The following is a 12601-nucleotide window of genomic DNA, read 5'->3' on the forward strand; positions in this document are numbered from 1 at the left end:
CAACTCTTTGTAACCCTATGGACTGTAGCCTGCCAGGCTCCTCTACCCATGGGATTCTCCAGGCAAGAATACTGGGGTGGGTTGTCATGCCCTCCTCCAGGGGATCTTCCTGACCCAGGGACAGAACCCATGTCTTCTGCACTGGCAGGTGGGTTACTCACCACTAATGCCACCTGGGAAGCTCAAATATGGTTTTACTGAGATACAGTTTAAATATTAAAAACTGCACAAGTTTCGTATGTACAATTTGAGTGCATATCCATACACTCATGACACCACCAGCACAATCACAGTAATAAACATATTCATCACCTCCAGAACTTTCACTGTGCCCCTTTTGTTTTTGTATTTTTTGTTTGTATGACTCAATGGACATGAGTCTGAGCAAACTCCAGGAGACTTAAAAACAGGGAAGCCTTGGCATGCTGTACTTCACGGGGTCGCAAAGAGTCGGACAGGACTTAGTGACTGGACAACAAGAGCACCTAACATGAGATCTAAGCTCTTAACACATAAGTGCCCAATATAATATTGTTAACCATAAGCCCTAGGCCTTACAACACATTTCAAGAAATTATTCATCCTGCATAACTGAAACTTTTCTGAGCCTTGATGAGCTGTTTATTAATTTTTAATCTTTGTCTAGTATCTTCCAAGCTACAGAAAATATAAACAGTGATTTTTCAATGATGTATTTAGCTCATGTATAAATCACACTGGACAGAAAGTCACACAGAATAGAAGTGACATGAACTCTACCTAGTCCTGGAGGAGATTTTAATCTACACGCCAGCAACCTAAGCCCCCACTACACTTGAGCAGCCTTTCAGGCTTCTCTTGCACAGCAATGCTTACTAGAAATGTGAATCAGGCTGTGTGCTTGGCAATCTTTAGAGTAACTCCAATTCAATCCTCCTGAGAAAGATTGGGACTGAAAATGCCAGGGAGGTTCCAGACATAGAGCGGTGATCCCCAAAAGACCTGTAGAGAGGAAACACCACTCTCTATCCCATTCATACCATTGAGGTATAGAATAGCTCTCATGGGCATGATGTTTATGGACATAGCCACTGGAGAAAATATTTTAAAAGAGTGTATTTCAGAAGAATGTTAAATTGCTTTTTTTATTTAAATAATGTTTTAAAATTATTTCTGGCTGCTCTGGATCATTATTACTGCACTTGGGCTTTCTCTAGTTTCAGCCACTGGAGGCTACTCTTCATTGTGGTACTAAGGCTTCTCATCGCAGTGGCGTCTTTGGTTGCAGAGCATAGGTTCTAGGCCTGTGGGTTTCAGTAGCTGTGGCTCGCAGGCTTAGTTGCCCACAGCACGTGGAATCTTCCTGGACCAGGGATCGAATCCATGCCCCCTGCATTGGCAGTTGGATTCTTTACCACTGCACCACCAGGAAAGTCCCAAATTATTCTGAAATTATATGTTAAGTAGTAAAAGCCTCAGAGCATAGATTATTATTACTACCATCAAGCTAGCAATCTAGGATGCAATAGAGAAAATAACTCATATTGTCCTATTTAAAGAACCACAAACTGCTTGTTGAAAACTTAGCAAATAATCTTTTCCCTGTGCTTTGCTTTTCTCTTCCTTTCTGTTCTCTTAAATTCTTACCATCACTCCTTCTTACTGATTCAATCTTGCAAATAATACCACAGATTCACGAAGCCATTTTCTCTCCCCAAAGACATCTGAGAACACAACGAATACAGTTTTCATTCTTCATAATCAGCTTCACATCAACCAGGAACGATTCTGGTTGCTGAAGACCCGAAGAAGGATACGATGAGAACAAACTGAAGAAAATGACATCAACTTGTTTGGGAGGTAGAAAATGGGGAATTTCCATTGCTCGGTATTAGATTATCCTGTATAAGCACTTCTTCTAGGGGGAGACCTCAGATGGGATCGGTGAGGAATGCGAGCTGCAAAGAGTGGCTTATCAGATTTGTTTCCCTCGTGGCTTGTTTGTTGTATGTGCGATAAGGCTGATGACGATTATAGAAACAGTGAGCAGTAACAATAACAGGGGCATAGGGCTCTGCCACTAATTCGCTGTGCAGGATTTAGGTTATTTCCCCCATTTCTCATGATTTCAGAGATGTGGCGAGAACTCCCTGTTCACTCCCTCCTGAACACTTGACTTTGCAGGCTTAAATCAGTCAAGTTGCCGGGTCAGGCCAATTTCCTACGTCTCCTTTCCTAAAAGCAAATTAAGGTTCCAATTCTGGATGAGCAGAAGCACTGTGGGGCGTGCAGATGTGGGGCAGGACCTGGAGGCAAGGCCATAGGGAAGATCATTAAAGTACTTCACTTTCTTTGAGGGAGGCTAAATTTCAATAATCCAAGTGTTAAGTGGTGAGCACACAGCTTCAAACACTCAGCGTGCAGGCTGATTGCATGCCTGCTGGGAAGCCTCAGACAAGACATGGATGTTCCCTAAGAGGAAGGATGTTGAGGGGTCCCCATTCGAAGGTGCTCACTTACTTCCCTCCAGAGGATCCTTTCTGTCTTGGTAGACTGAGGAGGCAGGCAATTTTAAACCCCAGAAATGCCAGTCGGTAAGCATCCTTTTATACTTTTGTAAACAGTACTGACTTTCAGGAGGTTTCCCTGGTGGCTCAGTGGTAAAGAATCTGCCTATTAAAAGAGGTGGGTTTGATCCCTGAGTCGGGAAGATGCCCTGGAGAAGGAAATGGCAACCCATTCCAGTATTCTTCCCTGGGAAAGCCCTTGGACACAGGATCTTGATGGGCTACAGTCCATGGGGTCACAAAAAAGTCAGAACATGACTTAGTGACTAAACACAACTGACTTTTAGAGTGTCTTTAATGACAAGGTCATGACCTGTGTCCACAGTAAACTGAAATTTGTGAACTGAGCCACGCCTGCTCTGGGGGTTACCATGGGCATTCAGAGTCTGCATACTATTTAAAAAAAAACAAACTGAATCTTAGTAGTTTCAGTTTCTTACAGACCCTGCCAATCCCTACTGCCTCACACTGATCCAGACCCTCTGTTTGTGTTAATGCTCAAGCCCCTGGTTATCTAGACCCTCTGAGGACTTTCATGAGGCTGGCTTTGCCCCAAATTCCCCAGAGCTTAAATGACTTCCACTTTTCCTCTTCTAGTCTAATCCCCCACTTCTGACTCACTTGTATTACTGGTTGGAATCTGTGCTCTCCTCCCATCTTGTCTTCAGCTTACACTGCTTCTCCCCCTGTCAGTCCACTGACATTTAACTACCTCCAGGGTGTGATTCAAATATCACCTAAGGCTTGAACTCCTCTATCCCCATCACCAGTGAGATGTGTCTTTACCTTCCGCTGAAACTCAGTGGCACAGGCATTTTATTTCTTGGGTCCCTTTCCATAGTCTCATAATTAACATGCTGTTTGCATACGCTCCTCCCCTACAATATATGTGCCTTTGAGGAGATCACAGCCTTGTTTATAACTCTCATGCCTTCTAATCAATGTTCAATAGACATTTTATGACCAGAAAGAGTAAAAATGCAGCTATTGGTATAGGTTATTCTTCCTGCCTGTTGCCCATGTCTCCCGCTTTTGTGTGTGTGTGTGTTTAAGGAGAGACGTGGCATACATACATTACATAATTTTCTCTAACAAGGGCATGGTGAACTGGGCAAATGTTAATTAATTAGTAAACTCTCCAGTAATCTGGGTCTACTTTATTGTGCTTTTGTGATTGATTTAAATCTAGTGCCTTTCTTTTAGTAGTTTTATTGAAAGAAAGACAAAATGAAAGAGAGAGGAAAAGAAAGGAAGAAAGAGAGGAAGGGAGGGAGGAAGGAAGGGAAAAAAAGAAAAATTCAGTCTCTGTTCGCCTTGGTGACTGTCCTGTTCTAAGATAGTATAAGACATCCTAAGGCTGAATTAGCTTCCAGATCATGTCCAGGCATGCTAAGTACCCTGAAGGTGCTTTAGGTGTCCACAGCTAAATTATAATGTTGACCTGAAACACACAGAAGGGTATCAGAGCATAGTTCCATCTCTGATCAGATCCCTCTGCAGCTGACATGACCCCATCTCCTTCTTATTATTTTGCTTTTTCCAAATATAATTTAATCTCCACAATCTGCCTAGCACCTTACTGGGCACCAAGGATACCAATGAAACGTTTCTAATTCTAATCATCCATGCATCCAGATCCAGAGTGGGATGACATTTAAAGAAATGCAATGCAACAGCCACTAATTAGGAAAAAAGCAACTTAACCTCTGTGTATATAAACCTGAGAAATTCAGACGGCCCCATTCATAACCCACCACGATGCTTGATCACATACATCGTTGGCCATTGCAGGGCATTCTTCCACTCCTCCCCCATCACGTTTTCCCCAATAAAAACTCTCTATCAACATGCTGCCTGGATTTTTCTATCTTTGTCCTTCCTCGATCTCTTTCATAATTAATGATGAAGCTATACTTAGCCTCCCTCCCTCCCAAAGAGAGAGAAAAGGAGAAAGCAGAGGGCAAAACAAGATTCTGTGTAGGAGGAGGGAAAGTGTAGGGTTTACGAGTGCCCCAGTAAATAAGATAAAAGACCCTGATCTCAACAAGTTGACTTTCTCATGGACAGACGGAAACTCAAGCACCACCGTCCCTTCTGTAGATGGGCTATAATGCCTTGATTACACTGGAGGGTAGAATCCTACAGATGTGGTTGAATTCATGTGATGAGAGCAGGGCTGCAGCATGGGAGCAGGGTGGAGAGGGCAGGAGGGACTCCATCCCACTGGGTCTTTGAGGCTTTGATCCAAGAGGTTCACCTTCAGGTCTCCCCCTGGTTACATTCTTTGCTACCAAACAGTCTTCAAGCTCTTGGCAGTCATTTCTAGTTCCTGGAAATAGCCTTTCCATTTCTTTTGCTATCTAATGAGTCCAGAATTAGACTAGATGCCTTGGTGTGTTCTAATCAGTGCCTTATAAAAGCCTAGGTGCGCATGTGTGTGCTAAATTGCTTCAGTCCTGTCTGACTCTTGGCAGCCCTATGGACTGTAGCCCACCAGGTACTTCTCTCCATGGGATTCTCCAGGCAAGAATACTGAAGGGGGTTGCTGTGCTCATCTCCAGGAGATCTTCCTGACCCAGGGACTGAACTCGCGTCTCTTACATCTCCTGCACTGGGAGGTAGGTTCTTCACCACTAACAGCCGGGAAGCCTAAAAGGGCAGGTATCCCAGGACTAATAGAACGGCCCACTGCACTCCAGTTGACAGCACATTAGCTCCCTCCACCCCTGCTCACACTGAACCCAGAATGTAAATGCCCATCCTCTGAGTACACATGGATCTTTTTTCTCTGCCATATTAACTAATTAAGCACCATTTAAACTGTACTTAGCCTAGGCATTATTTCTACCGAAGTGCATCACTCAGCCACATTAAATTTCATATTCCACTTTGAAACCCATTTGCCTAATCTCTCAGAGTTTATCCTGTGAAATGGTTCTATCTTGGTTTCTTAAACATTCCCTCCATTTCAATGTCAGTGGTGAGTGTCAAAAATGAGCACAGCCCCTCTCTAATCCCTTCAATTAAAAACAAGCAAACCAAGAAAGAAATAGAATAAAGAGAAAGGGACAATTCATGGCAACCAAACTTGGAAAACAAGGCTCAGGCACTTTCGATTTTGGTTTTGCTTTGTGTTTTTTAAACAGATCATTTTTACCCTAAACCCATGAAAGAAAAGGAAATGGAGACACTGAGAATTTAACTGACTTGCTCATGGTCACTTAGAATGCCTATGGTAAACATATGAGTAGCTTAGTATAGTGTGAAAATCAAAGGCTTCAGAGTCATAGGTTGGGGAAGGGTGAATCTGAGCTCAGACACTGCTGAGCGGCGTATTCTGAGGGCAGTGACTTCTCTGCATGCCATTTTTCTCATTTGGAAGATAAGAGGAAATAAGAGCCGCCTTGCAAGGGCTGTTAAAAGACCAAACAAAGGTAGTCGCGTCTCCTCTAATTAAAATGCTTTTGAGAGCCACAATGTTGAAGATAATGGTTGCGATGAGATCACATTGTGGATTCTTAACTTCTAAAGCAGGTGTAGACAGACTTTTTCTCTAAAGTTCCAGATAGCAACTATTTAGACTTTGTAGGTCACCTGGCCCCACATTATGCCATGATAGAATAAAAGCAGATATAGGCAACATAGAAATGATAAATACAGTTGTGGTTTTTGTAGGCTGTTCAAAGCAGGTGGCAGACTGGATCTGACTGATGGGCCATAGTTTGCTGCTTCCTGTTCTCACCATCAGCTATTAATTCATTTAAATATATTTATCTGGGTACCTACAATGGATTAGCAACTGCAACATGACTAGCAATTCAAAGGACTTACAACTCATAACAGAGCAATCAACTGTATAGAAAAAATGTTGTTTTCATATGATCTACCTACATTCCTAGGAGGGGAGGTAATGAATAAGCAAGAACAGAAAGAAAAAAAATGAGAAACACTCCAGCAGCATGTGGAGACCAGGCAGAGAATTAACAACAGAAGAGAGAGGCAGAGTGTATACATGAGGCTTCTTGCCACATCTCACCATGGAGCATAAAGTACTAAGATGGCCTTTTCTGAAAGACTTTCATTGATTTTTGTTGAAGCTTTTCTCTTACAATTTTTGCAAAGGTTTTTGAGTTTCTTGTTTTCAAAGAACTAAGCTGGACTTTGCAGTACTGATCTCTTCAGTAGGTATTTTCAGAGAAATACTTGAAACATTATAGGGTACCAGGAGATCAAGGGCGCATAGAGATTGGCCCTTAATGTTACCCAGACTCTTGACTGAAGTTTGAAGCAGTTGTTGTTGTTTGGTCCTATCTGACTCTTTGCAACCCCATGAACTGTAGCCCGCCAGGCTCCTCTGTCCATGGGATTTCCCAGGCAAGAAAGCTGGAGAGGGTTGCCGTTTCCTTCTCTAGGGGTTCTTCCCGACCCAGGGACTGAACTCTCGTCTCCTGAATTGGTAGGTGGATTCTTTACCACTGAGCCACCAGGAAAGCCCATGAATATTGAAGCAATCCCCTCCCTAAACTTCTTAGAGTTCTGTGTGATTAGGGGAAGCTGCCATGGCATCAGAGTACTAAAGTGAGGAAGAAATATTACATGAATACCTGCCACATGCCAGGTCCTGAGATCCACTCTTTAAAACCATCTATGTTCTTCTCAACAGACTCTGGGTAGTTACCTAGAAGGTAACTATTAATAGTATGAGATGAGAAAATTGAAGTTCAGAAAGGTTATGACTTATCACAAAGCCAGTAATTAGTACTGCCAATCTTTGACCACAAATCTATCTGCCTCTGAAGCCCTCCACTTTTGGCATTTTGTGATTTTCCAGCCATTTCAAAGAATAGCTATGCTGCTTTTTATTTGGTTAGCCAAAAAGTTCATTCATCTTACAGAACACCCAAATGAATTTTTTGGCCAGTCCAATAACTCTTCAATCCCAGCATCCATTGTCTATTACCTCTTAACTATTTTATCATAAACCTACCTGGAACTAATGTGTTGTGTTTAACACTAATAAAGAATGCTATCAAGCAGCTTTTTAAAAAAGTCCAGTTGTACTGAATTTACTTGATTCCTGTTCTATCTAGTTCAATAGCAATTTAATTTTAAGAAGTAATCAAATATGTTTGACATGATTTATTTTCACAAACCTATACTGTCTCCTACCAATTAAATTGCACTTTTCCAAATTTAATGCTGAGCAGAGCCTTAAATATCAGCCCAAACTCTCCTCCCAGTGAAAACAACAGAATTACCTTGGCCTACAGTCATTCATTCTTTATTAAAAAATAATGGGATGTTATTTTCAGGTTTATAATCATTCATTAAATCTTCCAATTCACTCCTAAAAGCAGATGCAATAAATGTTACCAAGTGAAATGACAGATTCTCTAATCAGGCTCATCCCCACCCCAGAGGCAGTCCATTAATACAAGGTGTTTTGTCTAATTATATCCTCTCTGAAGCATTGTAATACATCTGTAGGATTGGCTGTCTCATGGTTTCTTTTTAAGGTGAGCAAATATATTGCTTCCTGTTGTGAAAGAAGAGTATGATGGAAAGGGATTATGCATAACCACTTCTCTTCACTAATTAATACCTTGGCTATAGTATGTCTTCTGTAAAACTTGAATCTCTTTGCCCTCATTCAAAGCCAGTTCAGGAATCTGGCTGCGTTTTAGATCTACTTACACGTGTTGCTCATCTTTGTATCAGGAAAAAGTTGGAGAAGCAGTTTTGGCATGAAAGAGTATGGATGAAGGATTCACAAAGCTCTCTACGTGGTGATTTTCAACAGCCACAAATAGAAATCAGGAGATTCTGCTTGCAGCATTTACTGTGAGCTAGGGTCTATGATGGGGCTTTAAATAGGGAAAGTATCGCCAAGAAAAGTTAAGTAATTTCCTTAGTAATAAAATGAAGAAGCAGATAGACACAGGATTCAAACAAGGTTCTGTTCAAAGTTCATAAGGCTTCCATCACAGCATGCTGTTCTTTCTGCACCACTCCCTTCATGGTCCCTTTTAGTATTCAGTTCAGTTCAGTTCAGTCGCTCAGTCGCATCCGACTCTTTGTGACCCTATGAATCACAGCACGCCAGGCCTCCCTGTCCATCACCAACTCCCAGAGTTAACTCAAACTCATGTGCATAGAGTCAGTGATGCCATCCAGCCATCTCATCCTCTGTCATCCCCTTCTCCTGCCCCCAATCCCTCCCAGCATCAGAGTCTTTTCCAATGAGTCAACTCTTTGCATGAGGTGGCCAAAGTATTGGAGTTTCAGCTTTAGCATCAGTCCTTCCAAAGAACACCCAGGACTGACCTCCTTTAGAATGAACTGGTTGGATCTCCTTGCAGTCCCAGGGACTCTCAAGAGTCTTCTCCAACACCACAGTTCAAAAGCATCAGTCCTTCAGCACTCAGCTTTCTTCATAGTCCAACTCTCACATCCATACATGACTACTGGAAAAACCATAGCCATGACTAGACAGATCTTTGTTGGAAAAGTAATGTCTCAGCTTTTGAATATGCTCTCTAGGTTGATTATAACTTTCCTTCCAAGGAGTGAAAGTGAAGTGAAGTCGCTCATTCATGTCCAGACTCTTTGCGACCCCATGGACTGTAGCCTACCAGGCTCTTCCATCCATGGGATTTTCCAGGTAAGAATACTGGGGTGGGTTGCCATTTCCTTCTCCAGGAGATCTTCCCAACCCAGGGATTGAACCCGGGTCTCCTGCACTGTAGGCAGACGCTTTACCATCTGAGCCACCAGGGAAGTCCCTTCCAAGGAGTAAGTGTCTTTTAATTTCATGGCTGCAATCACCATCTGCAGTGATTTGGGAGCCCCCCAAAATAAAGTGACACTGTTTCCACTGTTTCCCCATCTATTTCCCATGAAGTGATGGGACCAGATGCCATGATCTTCATTTTCTGAATGTTGGGCTTTAAGCCAACTTTTTCTCTCTCCTCTTTCACTTGCATCAAGAGGCTTTTGAGTTCCTCTTCACTTTCTGCCATAAGGGTGGTGTCATCTGCATATCTGAGGTTATTGAGATTTCTCCCAGCAATCTTGATTCCAGCTTGTGCTTCCTCCTGCCCAGCGTTTCTCATGATATACTCTGCATAGAAGTTAAATAAGCAGGGTGACAATATACAGCCTTGATGGACTCCTTTTCCTATTTGGAACCAGTCTGTTGTTCCATGTCCAGTTCTAACAGAAGTGTGCCAGCTGCGATGGACTGGGCAGAAGCACGGCTGAGAGGAGCTACCCCACGCCCAGGGTCAGGGGTGGCAGCCGAGAGGAGCAACCCCACATCCAAGGAGCAGAGGCTGTGTGGGCACAGGAGGGCCAAGAGGAGCTACTCCACATTCAAGGTCAGGAGGGGTGGCCGTGAGGAGAGACCCCTCCTCCAAGGTAAGGAGCAGAGGCTGCACTTTGCTGGAGCAGCCGTGAAGAGCTACTCCACATCCAAAGTAAGAGAAACCCAAGTAACACGGTAGGTTTGCGAGAGGGCATCAGAGGGCAGACACACTGAAACCATACTCACAGAAAACAGGTCAATCTAATCACATGCACCACAGCCTTGTCTAACTCAATGAAACTAAGCCATGCCGTGTGGGGCCACCCAAGACAGGCGGGTCATGGTGGAGAGGTCTGACAGAATGTGGCCCACTGGAGAAGGGAATGGCAAACCACTTCAGTATTCTTGCCTTGAGAACCCCATGAACAGTATGAAAAGGCAAAATGATAGGATACCAAACGAGGAACTCCCCAGGTCATTAGGTGCCCAATATGCTACTGGAGATCAGTGGAGAAATAACTCCAGATAGAATGAAGGGATGGAGCCAAAGCAAAAACAATACCTAGTTGTGGATGTGACTGGTGATGGAAACAAGTTTCAAAGCTATAAAGAGCAATATTGCATAGGAACCTGGAATGTCAGGTCTATGAATCAAGGCAAATTGGAAGTGGTCAAACAGGAGATGGCAAGAGTGAATGTCAACATTCTAGGAATCAGCGAACTAAAATGGACTAGAATGGGTGAATTTAACTCAGATGACCATTATATCTACTACTGCAGGCAGGAATCCCTCAGAAGAAATGGAGTAGCCATCATGGTCAACAAAAGAGTCCACAATGCAGTACTTGGATACAATCTCAAAAATGACAGAATGATCTCTGTTCGTTTCCAAGGCAAACCATTCAATATCATGGTAATCCAAGTCTATGCCGCAACCAGTAATGCTGAAGAAGCTGAAGTTGAACGGTTCTATGAAGACCTACAAGACCTCTTAGAACTAACACCCAAAAAAGATGTCCTTTTAGTATTTTGGTGAGCAAAGATGAGATTGTATTGGATAATCCTTGACATTTGGAGCACAAGCAGCAGTAATACCATCACTCATCCAATCAACTGATCTACTATTCATATAGTGTCTTTGGGTTCAGCTAAGAAATCCAAAATCATTGCAGATGGTAACTGCAGCCATGAAATTAAAAGATGCTTGCTCCTTGGAAGAAAAGTTATGACCAACCTAGACAGCATATTAAAAAGCAGAGACATTACTTTGCCAACAAAGGACCATCTAATCAAGCCTATGGTTTTTCCAGTGATCATGTATGGATGTGAGAGTTGGACTATGAAGAAAGCTGAGCGCTAAAGAATTGGTGCTTTGAACTGTGGTGTAGGAGAAGACTCTTGAGAGTCCCTTGGACTGCAACGAGATCCAACCAGTCCATCCTAAAGGAGACCAGTCCTGGGTGTTCATTGGAAGGACTGATGTTGAAACTGAAATTCCAATACTTTGGCCACCTGATGTGAAGAGCTGACTCATTTGAAAAGACCCTGATGCTGGGAAGGATTGAAGGCAGGAAGAGAAGGGGACAACAGAGGATGAGATGTTTGGATGGCATCACTGACACAATGGACATGGGTTTGGGTGGACTCTGGAGATGGAGATGAGTCTGGGTAAACTCCGGGAGTTGATGATGGACAGGGAGGCCTGGCATGCTGCGTTCAAGGGGTTACAAAGAGTTGGATGCGACTGAGTGACTGAACTGAACTGAATTGAAGAAATATACTACAGAGGAAGAATATTCTTATCCAATGCCGTTTTAGTTTTTGCAAAGCCTAGATCATATAGTAACTGATTAGTAATGACTTCTTAGTTAGTAGATTTGTTGGTTACTTTGTTAAATATTTGAACCATGCATTTAAGAATTTTTTTTCTTTTTTTGGAAAAGTTTTCTCATAAATATAAGACAACACTGGAAGATACATAACCAAATACTAAAAGAAAAAAGAATATACATTGCAAACCAAACTCACACACACTCACACTCACACACACACACACACACACACACGCATGCACACAAAACTAGAAGACTTCCAAGCAGGGGGATCAATATAGACTGACATAAAATGTATACAAGTAGTTGGATTGAGTTTAGCTTCAGATGATGAGTAGAATTTTTGTATATGGATGGGAGAGGAAACTGTTTTCCAGGAGCAGGAAGGCCACAGACTATAAGATCATAAAGACAAAATTGAATGTGTTGTATTCCAGTACAGCGTGGTGGATCAGAGACTGGACATGAGAGCTTGAAAGTGGTGATGCACTTTAATTAAGTGGGCTCAGATTTTGAACACACCTTAGAAGATGGGCTAAGGACTGGGGACTTGTCCTGGCAGCTCTTACAGGAGCATTCAATGAGCATGAGGTAAAAGTGAAGTAACAAAAGCGATGCTCTTGTCTTGATAAGCATACAAAATTAACACAGATGCTGGATAACTCTGGGAAATGCTGGAAAGCTAAATATGGTGGCCTAGGGAAATAGTACTGGTGCAGGAAGCAACACACTATTAAAATAAAAGTGTGCTGTCATCGTGAGCTGTCGTCTTCTGCTCTGTGTACTGGGGGAAATAATTTAACCTCTTAGAAAACGGAAGCACTCATCTGTATAAATCCTCAATCATAAGGCTTTTGTGAGGATTTCTTTAAACCTGGGACGACATATAACAGGCTTGATTCTGGAGTGATGTAATCAGC

The 12601-nt window shown here is 42.6% G+C and overlaps 1 non-coding gene across 1 annotated transcript; it reads right to left on the reverse strand.

Annotated features, from left to right (window-relative positions):
* Nucleotides 1–9251: 9251 nt before the first annotated feature.
* TRNAC-ACA lies at nt 9252–9323 on the reverse strand. Its single transcript has one exon. It is a non-coding gene; the product is annotated as a tRNA-Cys (tRNA).
* Nucleotides 9324–12601: the final 3278 nt, after the last annotated feature.

The sequence above is a fragment of the Oryx dammah genome, unplaced genomic scaffold (assembly GCF_014754425.2).
Source record: "Oryx dammah isolate SB20612 unplaced genomic scaffold, SCBI_Odam_1.1 HiC_scaffold_16, whole genome shotgun sequence".
In the NCBI taxonomy this organism is placed as follows: domain Eukaryota; kingdom Metazoa; phylum Chordata; class Mammalia; order Artiodactyla; family Bovidae; genus Oryx; species Oryx dammah.